The sequence below is a fragment of the Delphinus delphis genome, chromosome 13 (genome assembly GCF_949987515.2).
Source record: "Delphinus delphis chromosome 13, mDelDel1.2, whole genome shotgun sequence".
NCBI classification, from domain to species: Eukaryota; Metazoa; Chordata; class Mammalia; order Artiodactyla; family Delphinidae; genus Delphinus; species Delphinus delphis.
Window position 1 is genome coordinate 81,415,023 of NC_082695.1, and position 13,395 is coordinate 81,428,417.

The 13,395-nt window shown below is 34.9% G+C and overlaps 1 protein-coding gene across 1 annotated transcript in view; it reads left to right on the plus strand.

Annotated features, from left to right (window-relative positions):
* The first annotated feature begins 4,168 nt into the window (after positions 1-4,168).
* Positions 4,169-13,395, plus strand: part of DOK6 (docking protein 6) — a 243,776-nt gene continuing 234,549 nt past the window's right edge. The window contains exon 1 of the mRNA XM_060027789.2: positions 4,169-4,273. The gene's annotated coding sequence lies outside the window, so the exon portion shown is untranslated. The remainder of the gene's footprint in view (positions 4,274-13,395) is intronic.

Below are 13,395 nucleotides of genomic sequence, written 5' to 3' on the forward strand. Positions count from 1 at the left end.
CAATTATTTTTTTGGATATGACACCAAAGGCTTAAGCAAAGCAGTAAAAATAAATGCAACTAAAGTCATTGTATTCTTTACCATCATATATTCACCCAAATAAGCAAATGAACAAACAAAACATATTTCAATTGTATTTTCATTTTACTTAGGAATCATATTGATGAAACAATAAAAATAACTTTATTAAATCTAGACCTTTAAGTACATCTTTTTAATACTGTATGTGAAAAAATGGTAAGAACCCATAAAACACATCTGCTACATACTGACATGAAATGATTATCTCCAGGGGGAGCACTTGTGTGATTGTTGAAATTACAAGCAAACTGGCAAAAAATTTTTTTCACAGAACATCTATTTTAATGAAAGTGTGATTGACAGAAAAAATATGGTTATTCAGTCTTGGGTAATCCTCAGACATTTTCTCAAAAATGAACTAAATGAGCCTGTCTTCAGAGAAAACAATTGACAGTATTTATTAACAAAGCTAAATTTTAAGTTTTCAGATGAAAATTAAAATTTGGGCACCTACTGTGTCTGCATTCTTGAGCTTAACAACTTCTCAAAACTTACAGACTTTTTTTGGGGAAACCAAGGGTGATATTGATGAATTTTTTATATTGATAATGAAATATGTTGACATTTATAAGATCTTCATAACTCAGTGAACCAGTGTTTTACCCAAAATCAGTCAAAGGTGAAAAGAGGCCTATGGATTTTAATGCAACAGATTGTAAAACGTGCATGACACTATGTCAGACCCCCCGTGGTAATAACCTTTAAAAGAAATATGTCAACTTTGGAGACAGAATTGAAGAATATCTACAGTTGGCTGAAAATGCTCTTAAACTATTCTTCCCTTTTGCAACTTCATGTCTGTGTGAGGACTTATTTTCTGTATATACGTAATCAAAACCATGTATCTGAATTCAGAAGCAGAAATGAGTATCAAGCTGTCTTCTCTTAAGCCAGACATTGAGTTTTGCAAAAATGTAAAAACATTAACACTCTTTGCCTATTTAAGAAAATTTTTAAAATTTTAAAATAGTATTTGTGTTATCATAAAATGGTTTATTATTAGTTTTAAACATATTAATAAAAAATTTTGAATACTTTATAAGTACTAATATTTCTTATTGTGATCATTAATATATAAGCCACATGAACAAAATAGGGCAGGAGAGTAAGGTTGTAAGCTGTCTATATACTTTTTTAACTTATGCTTTAAAATCCAGGTTTTTTTGTAACATTGATTGGTACAGGTGACCAATCCACAAATTGGTTACAGAAATACAGACTTTCTTCTTCTGTGTTTGTTTGGCTATCACAGGGTTTATCACCATCATTTGTAATATTATCGCCCCAACTATGTTATGAAGTCCTACAGAAAAATATTATGTGTTTTTTCTTTGAACACTCTACCTCTGACTCTTATCACTATGAATTCCTTGGGGATTGCTCCTTGAAATAAAAATTAAATAACACCAGGTAGCAAAGTCATCATTTAGGTATGTTTATATTTAGGCTTTACTTCTATCACTTGTTAGACCTCAATATTTTAATTATTGACTGTGGCATTTATTGACTTAGACTTGAACAACCAGAATTATTTTCAAGTAATTTTTCCTTTAATTAAATTCTGTTGATTTCATATTTAAAGTAATTATTTTAATGTTTTATTATTAAACTTTAAAATTTTGTCCTTTTATAGCAATATGAAAAATCAATATTTCAGATATATGGATTGAATTGTTAATTGATGTAATAATTTATTGATATATTTTATTGAAATGCTCTAGGATTTCACAATCTTAATAAAAGTTCATAATTACTTTTATGTCACATTGTTAGGTTTTAGACTAATAAAAACATTTTTATTTTAAAACATTTAAAGACATTCTTTTAAAAATTGTCTTCATGTAAGAAAATACAAATAGTTTTGTACTGGATGGTAAAATCATATAGTACTGAGAGTGAAAAGTGAGGACAGGAGACTCAAATATATCTTGACGTAAATTGTTATGATTTTAAATATTTTTAAAATATATTTTGAATTAAAGACATATCAAATTCCAAAGGTATACCAACTCCTTAGAAAATCTTCAAAGTATGATTTTGGTACCTTCTGGTATGATTTTGTAACATTTTATAATCTAGTATAACACTTGAATTTCCTAACCAAGACAATCGGAGAAGTGGAATTTTATGCTCCTCATGAGTATTTTGCTTTCTGGCATCTCTTCAGTGTGTTAGGGCACACACTGAAGTGGGTGGCATCGCACTATTGATCAACAACAAAAAGCCTTGCACTGTTGTGGAAACCAGTGTAACAATGTCTGCTTGAAGAGGTTCTCTGCATTTCTAAATGTAAATGTTACAGAAGAGCAAACACTTTGTTTGAACTACATCATCTGTCAGATTGCCTAAGGCACTAAAGTTAGATCTCTAGTGCTTGCTGCATTTTGCTAGGGTATTTATTAATTTGTTCTGTTGATTTTTTGCGATGAGGTGACAAGAAAAGATGTAATCTACGATATCTGTTCCAATATTCTTTTATATTTGTAAATAAACATATTTGGAAAGACCTTTGAGCAGAATAGTAAATGTTTTTATGATATTGTTTGGTACAACTAGATATTATATATAATGTACATAGCAGCATATCACTTCATGCTCACCTGACATAAATTGCATCAGTTCTTAAGCAACACATAATCTTCATTGCTTTTAGTCTCTATTTAATTTTATTAAGATCATTTGTTTATTTAAAATTAATAACGCTTGAAAATAATATCTCTTTTTAAAATCTTTAACTTACTATGTTAGAAAAAAATTTGGCTTAAATATTACTTGAGTCAGTTATCAAATCGTTTAAACATTCAAGAATTTATCATTGAGAACATGCTTTAATGTACTTTAAATATAATATGCAAATCATTGTTCCAAAAAAAAATTCTCATCTTTCTCCCCAGAGTATTAGACCTCAGACATTGTAAGATATTAGTGTCTAATTATTCTTTACTGGAAGGGAAAATGAGTATTTCCAAATAGATAGGTAGGTAGGTAGGTAGATAGATAGATATAGTATATGTATAATTCACAAATCAATACATATAGGTGTTTATATATATGCATATATATGAAGCAAATAATTTTTAGTTTATTTAACTTAAAATCACTTATCTTACCCATTTTAATTTTGCATGTTAATCTTAAATAAGATAATGATGAGGAGGGAGAAAAAAACAAATATGAAGAGAAGATATATTAAAATGAATTTTCCTGCAATGTAGAATGTAGACAGTAGACTGTAAATTCATTGTGACAAAGAACAAAAGGGCCCCTATGGACAGCCTACACAGCAACACTGAGTGATAAGCATGTTATTTTATGAGGCTAGAAGTCTAGATCACTACAGATTTTAAAAGGAAATATGACAAAAAGCATAAAGCTCTTTAACAAGTAGCCACATAGTTTTATTTTACAGATATTATGTGTCATCAGTACAATTTTTAGCTATGAATTGGTCATTTAAACTATTTTTATACTAGTATATCCTAATCAACATCAGAGGTATCATCTTCACAAATGGAGGAGCAAAATTTTTTAAATATATAAGTATATCTGTTTATCTTTCTTCACTTAGAACACTAGTTAGTGATTGATAGTGCTTCTAGGATGGCATTGTGAATCATAAATGGAATTAAATCATTTCCCTTCATCAAAACCCTTCATTTTCAGTTATAATGTGTGATAAAGTGAAAGCATTGAACATTGATCAAGTCAAAACTGGTACCCTTGTTAAAGACAAGGTAAATACCCAGTTTCTGCCCACTCTAGCCATCCTCTCCCACCTATGGTTAGGGAGGACTGAGAAACACTTGTTAAGCTCACAGTCCAGAGGCACAGGCTCGCTAAAGACTGAGACCTAATGACAGGACTGTGGAACACGTCCCTTCGCCTACACCTGACCACCACATGACTAAAGGCCTATTTACAGCAGTTCCTTTTACCCAGTACATCATACCTGGCTACCAAGTAAAAATAGCCATTGGAAAGTGGCTTAAGACAGTAATAACTGATCATTTTGTGTAATCACCGATATATATATATAGCATGTACTGTACACTAAGTTAAAAATATTTTTCTTTCAAGGTAACTGAACTGCACAACATCAAAAATATAACCAGGCTGCCTCGAGAGACAAAGAAGCATGCAGTGGCAATTATCTTTCATGATGAAACGTCAAAGACATTTGCCTGTGAGTCAGGTAAGCAATTATAGCCTTGTCTCCAGCTTGAAGATATGGAATTGCTTCTGAGACAATAGCCCAGATGGATTAAGATCTACCACTGAATAGGATGGCTTATTGTGATGAGAATGTGCTGTGGAAGGCTTTAGTAAGAAGCTCAGTGTATCTATTTCTACAGATGTTTTGGGTGCTTGTTTATTATGTGTCGGGCTTTTGCTCCCAGGTGGTCTGAGGACTCTTGAGGTTTCCTTTCAAGCTCGGAGAACTAAATAAACAATGCCGGTGAGAAGCTGTTAGGGCAAGCGCGTGCTGTGTGTTCTGGTCCTTGCTGAGGGTGCAGCTGGAGGCAGTTGGTAGCACGATAACAGTGCTGCTGTGCAGGAGTGTGGCACGGCACAGCCGCGGTCCCCAAACATCTCAAAACAGAACTTTGAGTGACTGGTTGCCTTCATGGATTCTCAGTATTATAATGAAATACCTTTCAGGTTGAACTTTAGCATCCCAGTTCATAAAACACTCTGGCATTATTGAGTCACAAGGCAGGTTATTGTTGGAACTTGCAGTGTTTTTGATTTTGGAATCCCTGTGCTGTGTAATATATTAGTTGACTTATTATAGTTTTTTAAAGATTTTGCTCAGGGAAATGGTGTATTCATTTTATAATTCATGGAAGCAAAAAGCACTAAGGGTTTGAAAGATGTGAATTTCAAATAATAGATGAGTCTTTAGGAGAAGCTTTGTTGAGTAATTTTTAAAAGGGAGTAAAGTTTCTGTATTTATGGTTAAAGTTTATAGGTATATTTATTACCGGGTTATGTTATTCAAAAACATAAAGTCACTTTGCCTAAATAAATTGCTCATACCTCTTCACCTACACTTATCTTAGCTTTGCTCAATTGAATTAGAATGTATCAAAGTGTTCCTCTTTCCTTGAATGCCTTTATTCCTTTTATGTACCTTGCTTCACTAGTCATCTGACCTCATTCCATCATTAAAAACTGTCTTTTGGGGGCTTCCCTGGTGGCGCAGTGGTTGAGAGTCCACCTGCCGATGCAGGGGACAAGGGTTCGTGCCCCGGTTTGGGAGGATCCCACATGCTGCGGAGCGGCTGGGCCCGTGAGCCATGGCCGCTGGGCCTGCGCATCCTCAGCCTGTGCTCCGTAACAGGAGAGGCCACTGCGGTGAGAGGCCCACATACGGCCAAAAAACAAAAAACCCAAAAAATGTCTGTTTGGCGGTTGCCTAGAAGTCTGTTAACTGGTAATATAAATCCCCATGTGGTAATAGAACCCATCCCAAACTTGCTGGTATCATATATTAATATTCAAAAGTATCTGTGCCTTCTTGTTCATTGTCTACAACTGCACAAGCTCACTTTTCTCTGAGCTCTTAAATAATGTTGCATATTAAAACTAACAACAACCAGAGGAGGACCTTCAAGATGGCAGAGGAGTAAGATGTGGAGATCACCTTCCTGCCCACAAATACATCAAAAATACGTCTACATATGGAACAACTCCTACAGAAGACCTACTGAATGCTGGCAGAAGATCTTAGACTTCCCAAAAGCCGTGTGGCTGACAGGGTCTTGGTGCTCCGGCGGGGGGTCAGGCCTGAGCCTCTGAGGTGTGAGAGTCGAGTTCAGGACATTGGACCACCAGAGACCTCCTGGCCCCACGTAATATCAAACGGCGAGAGTTCTCCCAGAGATCTCCGTCTCAATGCTAAGACCCAGCTCCGCTCAATGACCAGCAAGCTACAGTGCTGCACACCCTATGCCAAACAACTAGCAAGACAGGAACACAACCCCACCCATTAGCAGAGAGACTGCCTAAAATCATAATAAGTTCACAGACACCCCAAAACACAGCACTGGACATGGTCCTGCCCACCAGAAAGACAAGATCCAGCCTCATCTACCAGAACACAGGCACTAGTCCCCTCCACCAGGAAACTTACACAGCCCACTGAACCAACCTTACCCACGGGGGCAGACACAAAAAACAATGGGAACTACAAACCTGCAGCCTGCGAAAAGGAGACCCCAAACACAGTAAATTAAGCAAAATGAGAAGACAGAGAAACACAAAGCAGATGAAGGAGCAAGATAAAAACCCACCAGACCAAACAAATGAAGAGGAAATAGGCAGTCTACCTGAAAAAGAATTCAGAATAATGATAGTAAAGATGATCCAAAATCTTGGAAATAGAATGGACAAAATGCAAGAACATTTAACAAGGACCTAAAAGAACTAAAGAGCAAACAAACAATGATGAACAACACAATAAATGAAATTTAAAATTCTCTAGAAGGAATCAATACCAGAATAACTGAGACAGAAGAACGAATAAGTGACCTGAAAGATAAAATAGTGGAAATAATTACCACAGAGCAGAATAAAGAAAAAAGAATGAAGAGAATTGGGGACAGTCTCAGAGACCTCTGGGACAACATTAAACGCACCAACATTCGAATTATAGGGGTTCCAGAAGAAGAAGAGAAAAAGAAAGGGACTGAGAAACCATTTGAAGAGATTATAGTTGAAAACTTCCCTAACATGGGAAAGGAAATAGTCAAGTATAGGAGGCACAGAGAGTACCATACAGGATAAACCCAAAGAGAAGCACGCTAAGACATATATTAATCAAATTATCAAAAACTAAATACAAAGAAAAAATATTAAAGGCAGCAAGGGAAAAGCAACAAAGAGCATACAAGGGAATTCCCGTATGTTAAAAGGTGATCTTTCAGCGCAAACCCTGCAAGCCAGAAGTGAGTGGCAGTACATATTTAAAGTGATGAAAGGAGAAAACCTACAACCAAGATTACTCGACCCGGCAAGGATCTCATTCAGATTTTACAGAGAAATCAAAAGATTTACAGACAAGCAAAAGCTAAGAGAATTCAGCACCACCAAACCAGCTTTACAACAAATGCTAAAGGAACTTCTCTAAGCAGGAAACAGAAGTGAAGAAAAAGACCCACAAAAGTGACCCCAAATCAATTAAGAAAATGGTAATAGGAACATACATATCAATAATCACCTTGAATGTAAATGGATTAAATGCTCCAACCAAAAGACATAGACTGGCTGAATGGATACAAAAACAAGACATGTATATATGCTGTCTACAAGAGACCCACTTCTGACCTAGGGACGCATACAGACTGAAAGTGAGGGGATGGAAAAAGATATTCCATGCAAATGGAAATCAAAAGAAAGCTGGAGTAGCTATTCTCATATCAGACAAAACAGACTTTAAATAAAAGACTCTTACAAGAGACAAAGAAGGACACTGCGTAATGATCAAAGGATCAATCTAAGAAGAATTTATAACAGTTGTAAATATTTATGCACCCAACATAGCAGCACCTCAATACATAAGACAAATGCTAACAGCCATAAAAGGGGAAATCAACAGTAACACAGTCATAGTAGGGTACTTTAACACCCGAGTTTCACCAATGCAGAGATCATCCAAAATGAAAAATAAGGAAACACAAGCTTTAAATGACACATTAAACATGATGGACTTAATTGATATTCATAGGACATTCCATCCAAAAACAACAGAATACACTTTCTTCTCAAGTGCTTGTGGAACATTCTCTGGGATAGATCATATCTTGGATCCCAAATCAAGCCTTAGTAAATTTAAGAAAACTGAAATCTTATCAAGTATCTTGGCCAATCACAATGCTATAAGGCTACATATCAATTACAGGGAAAGAACTGTTAAGAATACAAACACATGGAGGCTAAACAATACACTACTAAATACCCAATAGATCACTGAAGAAATCAAAGAGGAAATTAAAAAAAAAATACCTAGAAACAAATGACAGTGAAAACACGATGCCCCAAAACCTACGGGATGCAGCAAAAAGCAGTTCTAAGAGGGAAATTTATAGCAATACAATCCAACCTCAAGAAACAAGAAAAATCTCAAATGAACAGCCTAACCTCACACCTAAAGCAGTTAGAGAAAGAAGAACAAAAAGACCCCAAAGTTAACAGAAGGAAAGAAATCATAAAGACCAGATCAGAAATAAATGAAAAAAAAATGAAGGAAACAATAGCAAAGATCAGTAAAAGTAAAAGCTGATTCTTTGAGAAGATAAACAAAACTGACAAACCATTAGCCAGGCTCATCAAGAAGAAAACGGAGAGGACTCAAATCAACAGAATTAGAAATGAAAAAGGAGAAGTAACAACTGACACTGCAGAAATACAAAGGATCATGAGAGAGTACTACAAGCAACTCTATGCCAATAAAATGGACAACCTGGAAGAAATGGACAAATTCTTAGAAAAGCACAACCTTCCAAGACTGAACTAGGAAGAAATAGAAAATATAAACAGATCAATCACAAGCACTGAAATTGAAACTGTGATTAAAAATCTTCCAACAACCAAAAGCCCAGGAACAGATGGCTTCCCAGGAGAATTCTATCAAACATTTAGAGAAGAGCTCACACCTACCCTATCAAAGTCTTCCAAAATATAGTAGAGGGATGAACACTCCCAAACTCATTCTGTGAGGCCACTATCACCCTGATATTGAAACCAGACAAATATGTCACACACAAAAAAAACCCTACAGGCCAATATCACTGATGAACATAGATGCAAAAATCCTGAACAAAATATTAGCAAACAGAATCCAACAGCACATTAAAAGGATCATACACCATAATCAAGTGGGCTTTGTCCCAGGAATGCCAGGATTCTTCAATATACGCAAATCAATCAATGTGATACACCATATTAACAAATTGAAGGATAAAAAACATCTGATAATTTCAGTAGATGCAGAAAAAGCTTTTGACAAAATTCAACACCGATTTATGATAAAAACCCTCCAGAAAGTAGGCATAGAGGGAACTTATCTCAACATAATAAGAGCGATATATGACAAACCCACAGCCAACATTGTTCTCAGTGGTGAAAAACTGAAACCATTTTGACAAGACAAGGTTTCCCACTCTCACCGCTATTATTCAACATAGTTTTGGAAGTTTTAGCAACAGCAATCAAAGAAGAAAAAGAAATAAAAGGAATCCAAATTGGTAAAGAAGTAAAACTGTCACTGTTTGCAGATGACATGATACTATACATAGAGAATCCTCAAGATGGTACCAGAAAACTACTAGAGCTAATCAATGAATTTGGTAAAGTAGCAGGATACAAAATTAATGAACAGAAATCTCTTGCATTCCTATACACTAATGATGAAAAATCTGAAAGACAAATTAAGGAAACACTCGCATTCACCATTGCAACAAAAAGAATAAAATACCTAGGAATAAACCTACCTAGGGAGACAAAAGACATGTATGCAGAAAACTTTAAGAAACTGATAAAAGAAATTAAAGATGATACAAACAGATGGAGAGATATACCATGTTCTTAGATTCAAAGAATCAACATTGTGAAAATGACTATACTACCCAAAGCAATCTACACATTGAACGCAATCCCTATCAAATTACCAATGGCATTTTTCACAGAATGAGAACTAAAAATGTCACAATTTGTATGGAAACACAAAACACCCCCAATAGCCAAAGCAATCTTGAGAAAGAAAAACGGAGCTGGAGGAATCAGGCTCCAAGACTTCAGATTATACTACAAAGCTACAGTAATCAAGATAGTATGATACTGGCACAAAAACAGAACTATAGATCAATGGAACAGGATAGAAAGTCCAGAGATAAATCCAAGCACCTATGGTCACCTTATTTTTGATAAGGGAGGCAAGAATATACAATGGAGAAAAGACATCCTCTTCAATAAGTGGTGCTGGGAAAACTGGACAGCTATATGTAAAAGAATGAAATTATAACACTTCCTAATACCATACCCAAAAATAAACTCAAAATGGTTGAAAGACCTTAATGTAAGGCCAGACACTATAAAACTCTTAGAGGAAAACATAGGAAGACCCATCTATTACATAAATCACAGTAAGATCCTTTTTGATCCACCTCCTAGAGAAATGGAAATAAAAACAAAAATAAACAAATGGGACCTAATAAATCTTAAAAGCTTTTGCACAGGAAAGGAAACCGTAAACAAGACAAAAAGACACCCTCAGAGTGGGAGAAAATATTTGTAAATGAAGCCACTGTCAAGGATTAATCTCCAAAATATGCAAGCAGCTCATGCAGCTCAATATCAGAAAAACAAAGAACCCAATCCAAAAAGGGCAGAAGACCTAAACAGACATTTCTGCAGAAAAGATACACAGATTGGCAACGAACACGTGAAAGAATGCTCAACATCATTAATCATTAGAGAAATGCAAATCAGAACTATAATGAGACATCATCTCACACCGGTTAGAATGGCCATCATCAAAAAATCTACAAATAATTAATGCTGGAGAGGGTGTGGAGAAAAGGGAACCCTCTTTCACTGTTGGTGGGAAAGTAAATTGATGCAGCCACTATGGAGAACAGTAAGAAGGTCCCTTAAAAACTAAAAGTAGAACTACCATACAACCCAGCAATCCCACTACTGGGCATATATACCCTAAGAAAACCATAATTCAAAAGGAGTCATGTATCACAATGTTGTTTACAGCACTATTTACAATAGCCAGGACATGGAAGCAACGTAAGTGTCCATCGACAGATGAATGGATAAAGAAGATGTGACACATACATACAATGGAATATTACTCAGCCATAAAAAGAAATGAAATTGAGTTATTTGTAGTGAGGTGGATGGACCTATAGTCTTTCATACAGACTGAAGTAAGTCAGAAAGAGAAAAATACCATATGCTAACACATATATATGGAATCTAAAAAAAATAATGGTTCTGAAGAACCTATGGGCAGGACAGGAATAAAAACGCAGATGTGGTGAATGAACTTGAGGACATGGGAAGGGGGAAGTGTAAGCTGAGATGAAGTCAGAGAGTGACATTGACATATATACACTACCAAATAAAATAGATGGTGGGAAGCACCCACATAGCACAGGGAGATCAGCTCAGTGCTTTGTGACCACCTAGAGGGGTGGGATAGGGAGGGTGGGAGAGAGACGCAAGAGGGAGGGGGTATGGAGATATTTGTATACATATGGCTGATTCACTTTGTTATACAGCAGAAACTAATACAACATTTTTAAGCAATTATACTCCAATAAAGATGTTAAAAAAAAAGAAAAAAAACCCTAACAACAACCAGAAAATTGGTTTTCCAAAACAGATAAAAGAGCATTTTCTTTATTGTTTGTATGTTTCAATTTTCACTGTTGTTTTACAATTTTTATTTGTACTGAATTGTGTTGTGGGTACATAGACAATACCAGAACGTCTTATTTTGGATAAGAATGATATTGAATTAAGTTTCTACATAATTCTGAAATTTAGACTCACAGTTGTAGCCCACAGGTCTGAAATTGGAAGCTTTTGTTTTCTTTTTTGGCAGTGGTGGTAGTTTCATGGTTCATGTACGATTTTTGAGAAATGAAAGGCTCTTCTTTAAAAGAAAATGGCCTTAAATTTCAATAGAAGAATATCCTGAGAGTGAGACTGCGGCAAGATCTAAGTGTAAAAATGAAGAAGGCTTTTTTTTGCATTTCTTGCAAAGAGTTTTCAACTAGTTTAAATTATGATTAATTTGAAAGTATTATTTATTTTTAAACCATTTTTTTTATGTGTAGATGTAACAGTCTGCTTTTAGATGGTAGTAAAAGTGTTTAAGAAGCCATGGCACAATTTTTTAAAATTGTCTTAGCTTCGTGGTATGCCAATGGGAAAAAAGGAAGTACTTAAAAACAAGGAATTTGAGTATTTTTTCTTGCAAATTATGTTTTTCAGATAGATATTAAGATGGAGTAGTCTATATCTTTTAATAAAATGACAAAATTACATGGAAAACAGACTCAAACTGAAAAGCAGTCAGATGTCAAAACTAAAATAACAAGATTAAAGCCACGATTAAAAGGATCTCTCACATTTACTTCTAATGAAGATTAAAATGTACTCTCATAATGGCTATTGAGAATGTTTCAATTATTTTTTTCAAGAAAACTGACAACTGCCATTATAAACATGCATACCCTTGACTCAGTGAACCTTTTTGGGAACATATCCTGTGTATTATACATTATGTGTAATGACAAGAAAATTGGAAACAAGTGAATGCCTATGAGGAAAATCATTGAATAAATTATGGTATATCTTTATCATGAAATATTATGCAATCAATAGGAAGAATTCTAATTAACCCAATTAACCTGAAGACATTTCTAAGAAGTGTAGTTCTTCAAGCAAAACAACCAGCAGAGAAGTATGTAGTGAATAATCCCATTTTGTAAAAGAAAAATTGAAAGAGTGTGTGTTTTAACAAGCATTACCTGGGGCGAGGAGGAGATGATAACAAGGTAGATAGAAAGGAAGTTGGGTAAAAAAAAGGCAAGCAAAAAGGAAAAGTAAGAAAATAAAATGAACAGAAGAAAATACCCAGTATATATAAAATATCCCATTTATATGAAATTATGCCTATGTGAACGTTCCCATGAATGTATCCAAGTTTTTAAAAAGTTAATCATCAGGGAAATGCAAATTAAATCATAGTGAGGCATCACTGTGCACCTATCTGAATGGCTGAAATTAAAAAAATAATAATAGTGATAACACTAAATGCTTGAGAGGTTGCAGGGAAACTGGATCACTCATACGTTGCTGGTGGGAATGTAAAGTGGTCTAGCCACTGTGGAAAGTGGGTGGCAGCTACTTATAAAATTAAATATGTAATTATTACACAATCCAGCAATTGCACTCTTGGACATTTATCTCAGGGGAAAAAAAAAGTAAACTTATGTTCACACACACATATACACCTGTACCAAAATGTTCATAATAGCTTTATTCATAATAGTCAAAAACTAGAAAGAGCCCAGAGGTCCTTCAACAAACTGTGGTATACTCATACCGTGAACTACTCCTCAGCAGTAAAAACGAACAAATGTTTGATATTTGCAGCAGCCTGGGTGAATCTCAAGTGAATTAGGCCCAGTGAAAAAAAGCCAATCCCAAAAGATTATATACTTTGTGATTTCATTTATACATTTGTGAAATGACACATTTTACAAACGGAGGACAGTTTAGTTGCCAGAGGTTAGG